We start from the raw sequence: 6,095 nt of genomic DNA, 5'->3' as shown, positions 1-6,095 counted from the left end.
GCTGAATCTGTGGTCTTGACTGGCAAAAAGTGCGCCGACTTAGTAAGCCGGTCAACGATCACCCAAATAGAGTCATGTCTCCTAGCCGAACGAGGTAGACCTGATACAAAGTCCATATTGATCATTTCCCATTTCCGACAGAATATCAATATTCCGAGCCAAGCCACCAGCCTCCGGTGTTCGGCTTTCACTTGCCGACAATTCGACACTTAGCTACAAAATCTGCTACATTCTTCTTCATATCATTCCACCAATAAATCTCCTTAAGATCATGGTACATCTTAGTGGAACCTGGGTGAATGGAATACCTGGAATTGTGAGCTTCTGACATGATTCGCTCTCTGAGCCCATCTACATCTGGAACACACAATCTACCTCGGTACCTCAAGGTACCATCATCTCCCCCTTGTTCAAAAGCCGTCGTCTTATGCTTGTGAATCCCCTCTTTCAGCTGCAACAAGTAGGGATCATTAAACTGTTTCTCCTTGACTTCAACGACTAAAGAGGAAAGAGCTCTATTCTGAACAACCACACCACCATCCTCGAGTCCAAAAGTCAAAATCCAAGAATGGCCAAACGGTGAACTTCCTTGTCATAACTCTCTTATCTACGTCCACGTGGGCTAAACTTCCCATGGAACGCCGACTAAGAGCATCGCCTACAACATTCGCTTTCCCGATGGTAAAGAATATCCACATCGTAATCCTTAAGCAATTCGAGCCATCTCCTTTGCCTAAGATTCAGCTCCCTTTGCTTGAAGATATACCGCAGTTTTTATGATCTCGTGAAAATATCAACATGCACTCCATACAAATAATGACGCCATATCTTAAGTGCAAAAACTACAAATTCGCCAACTCTAGGTCATGAGTCGGATAATTCTTTTCGTGAACCTTGAGCCGACGAGATGCATAAGCTACAACCTTACCATGCCGCATTAAGACACATCCGAGACCAACTCCCGAAGCATCACAATAAACCACGAACCCTTCGGTTCCTTCTGGTAGCGTCAAAACTGGAGCAGAAGTCAATCTCTTCTTCAACTCTTCAAAGCTTCGCTCACAAGCATCTGACCATTGGAACTTAACCTTCTTCTGGGTCAACTTAGTCAACGGAGCAGAAATAGAGGAAAATCCTTCAACGAAACGTCTATAATAGCCTGCCAGACCCAAGAAACTCCTTATATCGAAAACGGCTGGTCCGGGCCAACTCCTTACCGCATCAATCTTCGAGAGTCAACTTTAACACCTTCTCCTGAGATCACATGGCCTAAGAATGCCACTGACTTAAGCCAAAACTCACACTTTGAGAATTTTGCAAAAAGTTCGCGATCTTTAAGAGTCTGCAACACTATTCCGAGATGTTCTGCATGATCACCTCATTACGGAATACACCAAAATATCATCAATGAAGACAATGACGAATAAGTCGAGATAAGGCTTGAAGACCCCGTTCATAAGATCCATAAAAGCAAATGGCGCATTTGTCAACCCAAATGACATAACAAGAAATTCAAAATGGCCATAACGGGTTCTGAAAGCGGTCTTCGAATATCAACTTCCTTAACCTTTAATTGATGATAGCCTGATCTGAGGTCAATCTTGGAATAACATTGGGCGCCCTGAAGTTGGTCAAATAAGTCATCTATTCTAGGAAGAGGGTACCTGTTCTTAATGGTGACCTTGTTCAACTGACGGTAGTCTATACACATACGTAAGGAACCATCCTTCTTTCGGACAAATAAAACTGGCGCACCCCAAGGCGAAACACTGGGCCTAATAAACCCCTTGTCAAGAAGATCTTTCAACTGGGCTTTTAACTCTTTTAACTCGCCGGAGCCATTCGTATGGGCGGAATAGATATCGGCCGAGTATCGGAAGTAGATCAATTCCAAATTCAATCTCCCCGTCGCAGGGACTCCCGGAAGATCTTCGGAAAGACCTCTCGAAAATTCATTTACAACCGGTACGACCGGAGAGTTGGAGTCCGGGCATCCGAATCCTTGACTCGAACTAGGTGATAGATATAACCCTTGGAAATCATTTTTCCGGCTTTTAGATAAGAAACAAATCTACCCCCGGGTACTACTGAATTACCCTCCCATTCTATGACTGGCTCATTAGGAAACTCGAATCTTACAACTTTAGTTCTACAACATACTGTGGCATAACATGAAGCTAACCAATCCATACCCATGATCACATCAAAGTCTACCATTTCTAATTCCGCTAAATCAGCTATGGTTCTGCGGTGATAGACTAAAACTGGGCAACCCCTATAAATACGTCTAGCTATGACTGACTCTCCCACTGGGGTGGACACTTCAAAGGGTTCATGCAACTTTTCCGGTTCAAACCCAAATTTCTTAGCAACAAAAGGGGTTACATAAGATAAGGTGGATCCTGGGTCAATAAGGGCATAAACTTCAAAAGTGAAAACTGTGAGTGTACCTGTGACAACATCTGCTCTAGCCTCTGTATCCTGACGACCCGTCAATGCATACAAACGGTTCTGACCACCGCCTGTATTGCCAGACCTTGTCGTTCCACGCCCCTGCTGGGCCTGATTGTGACGAGGAGCTGCTGAATTTATGGACTGCGTCACATTACCTCCAGTACCCTGTCTGGCTGATGGACAGTCTTTCTGAAAATGGCCCTTCTGACCACATCTAAAGCATGCATCAGTACCCACACGACACTCACCTGAGTGTCTCCTGTTACACTTACCGCATATCGGATGAGTATAAGTCGACTGACCCACACTAGCCTGAGAGTAAGAACTTGATGGCCTGAAATTCTGCTTCTTATCATTACGAAACTTGGGGAGTGGGGCACTTGCTGTGGACGGAGCAGGTCCTGCTGACCTGTTCTTAAAGAATTTCCTGTTTCCGTTCCCGCTGAACTGTCCGGTAGACTTGACCCTCTTGTTGAACTCCTTGTCTTTCTCTTTCTAAGGCTTCCTCCTCCTTTAGCCTTGTCTCATTGCCCCGTACGAAAGCAACCATCTTGGAGATGGTCATTCCCCCATTCTCGTGCAAATATTGGCCCCATCATACAAATGGGAATCAAGTCCTCCAACAAACCTCCTCACTCTCGCCCTCATGTCCGGTACCATATTTGAAGCATGCTTGGCCAGATTGACAAACTCCAAATAGTAGTCCTGAACTGACCTGCCATTCTGCTTAAGCTTCAGGAATTGCTCACCCTTAGCTTCCCTGACCTCTACTGGCATGAAGTGGTCTAGGAATGCACTTGCAAACTCATCCCATGTAGCATCGGGTGCATCCTCACCTCGGGACAATTCCCAAGATTCATACCATGTGTTAGCAATGCTCTTACCGATGAGCTCCAAAAGTAGTCGCTTTCAGGCCAGAATCGTCATAATCCCGAAGATTTTCTCAAGAGCATCAATGTAGTCCCGAGGGTCTTCGTCTTTCTTTGTCCCCGAAGACCGGGGGATTCATTCTGAGGAAATCCTTAGTCTTAGAAGACTCTCCATTATTTCCCGAACTTGACCCAGATTCCTGACGTTGGGCCTGAGCTGCTACCAGTTGTGTGAGCATATTGATAGCATTCCTAACATCCGAATCACTCGGAGGTGTAACTGTAGGAGCGGTTGGGGCTGCTGTCTGAGTCGGAACGGTCTCTTCGCGAGTTGCTTCCGCAGTAGCCCCTTGGCTGGTGGCTGTAGCCTTTCTGGTGTATTTTCTTTTCGCAGGCATTTTCTGAAAATACGTACACGCACGAATTAGAAAGGCATCCTAAAAGTACTGCTCTAACTGCACGATCTAGAATATAAAAGAACTGAGACAATCCTGAATGTCTTGGTGGTCAACTATTTATATGTATGGGGCCCTCACACATATAAAAGTGACCCCACTGGACACGGTTTCATAGACTCCCTAAAGACACTTGAACCTAGGCTCTGATACCAAGTTTTGTCACGCCCCGAACCATGGCCTGGGCGAAACACGACACTCGGTGCCATACTGCATGTGACCGAGCGAACCACATGGCTTGCTGAATCATCATGAGGCATACATGAGCGGAAATATAGCATGAACGTGATGAGCTTTCATAAAACATGAGATGTCATAATAATTTAATGAAATAGTTGTTTAAATCACAAATGCGGAAATAACATACGAGTTGAGCCAAAGATGACTAAACACCTTGCATGTCTAACATAACTAAGCCGACTAGTCTATGAAACCTCTAATCGTGAATCCTGACTGGAAAACATACTTGCTGGGACAAGGCCCCCAAAGATACCTTTAGATGCAAAACTAATTAAAGAATGACAATGTCTAAACCCCGAATGAGACGGGGCTCACCAATAAGCCGGTACGTGCGCATCCTACCGAGCGAGGCGTCGTCCCGTAAATCCGTACCGCATCGTGAAATGCAGCCCCGGCAATAAAGGGGACGTCAAAGACATTGAATGTACCGGTATGTAAAGCAACCGAAAGAAATAACATGGGACATGGAATAACATGATAAGAATCGAAACCGAAAACTGGACATGAACATGAGCATGAGCATATATATATATATATATATATATATATATATATATATATATATATATATATATATATATAGCATACGTAAAACATGATAAGTAGGAGAGCATTTCATAAACCGACCATGTGATATCACCACGTGGGTACGTGGAGTCCGGTCCTCGCCGCGACCAAGCGAGCCCCATACCTTGCCGGGTATAAGGTGGTAACGTGCCCGATGGATCCATTCAAATGTAAAATTAAGGTATCGTCCTAATCGGGCGAGCGATCCTTGTCCTACGGTGGCTACGTAGTTTCAAAGCTATCTGAGCCTTCTCGGTAATTCGTGCAACTCCCAAAACATGAACATAATATAGTTGGCTAAGAAGCCCATGATTTTCGTGAATTAACTTGTACTTGTCTTGTAATCATGATTTCACGAAATAACTTGTAAACATGGTTTCATGAAATAACTTGTAAACATGGTTTCATGAAATAACTTGTATTTAGCATGTATGTATCTTGAGTCATGGTATGAACATAGTTATAAAATACAATTGCATGAAAACTTGTAGACATGTAGGATATTCATGAAATAAGCATTTTTATTTAAAAACATGCATGCAAGAACCCATGGAATACAAGATATGGGTTTTCATGGATTACGGACGATTCTCAATAATCATAAAGAAATATTAAGAACTCAAATGATGGAATTATAACAATTCATACATAATATAATCATGGACATGGACCTAGGGTTATCATGAGCATGGTATAGAAACCCTAGTTTTAGTAGAGAATCATAATTTATGGATTATGAGGCGTGGGGAAGAAACAATGATGTTCCCACACGTAGATAGTAACTCTACATACCTTAGTCGCTCCAAAACTTGAATTAAAGACTTGAGCTTTGAAGAAGATTTCCAAAATCTTGAATTCTTGAACCTTGAGATGGGTTTTCTTGAAAACCCTAGTTTTAGGAATGATGATTTCTTGTTTAGATCATTAGAGTATATGTTAGAATTGAGTTGGAATAATTAGAGTAGGCTTACCTTGGTGTTCTTGATGATGGGAGAGGGTAGAGGTCGTTCTAGGGCTTGAAGGAATGAAAAATAATGATTTGAACTGATATGGACGAATATATAGTGTTCGGGAAAATTGCAATTTACGTCCAAAGACAAGATCGGCCGTATTTTGAAATACGGGTCGTATTTTGAAATACGGCCCGTATTCCGAAAGGACTGCACTGCGTCTCTTCAGTAAAATGGCCATAACTCTTTGCACAGATGTCCATTTGACCCCCATAATATACCGTTGAAAGGTATTTCAAAGCTCTACAACTTTCATCAAGGAAGTTTTCCCAAATTCCAAATACGTTTTGAAATACGGCCATATTTTGAAATACGGTCCGTATTTAACAATGTAACATCAAGTGTCAAATTCCGAATGCTCGTAAATCCTTGGTATCGCTTACGTTTTGAAATACGGGCGTATACTCGAAATACGGTCCGTATTTAACAATATAACATCCAAATGTCAAATTCCGTAATGTTCGAAAATCCTTGGTAACGGTTTACGACTTGATTTACGA

Source organism: Lycium ferocissimum, chromosome 11 (genome assembly GCF_029784015.1).
Source record: "Lycium ferocissimum isolate CSIRO_LF1 chromosome 11, AGI_CSIRO_Lferr_CH_V1, whole genome shotgun sequence".
NCBI classification, from domain to species: domain Eukaryota; kingdom Viridiplantae; phylum Streptophyta; class Magnoliopsida; order Solanales; family Solanaceae; genus Lycium; species Lycium ferocissimum.
The sequence above is the reverse complement of the archived record's forward strand: the minus strand, read 5'-3'. Positions refer to the sequence as shown.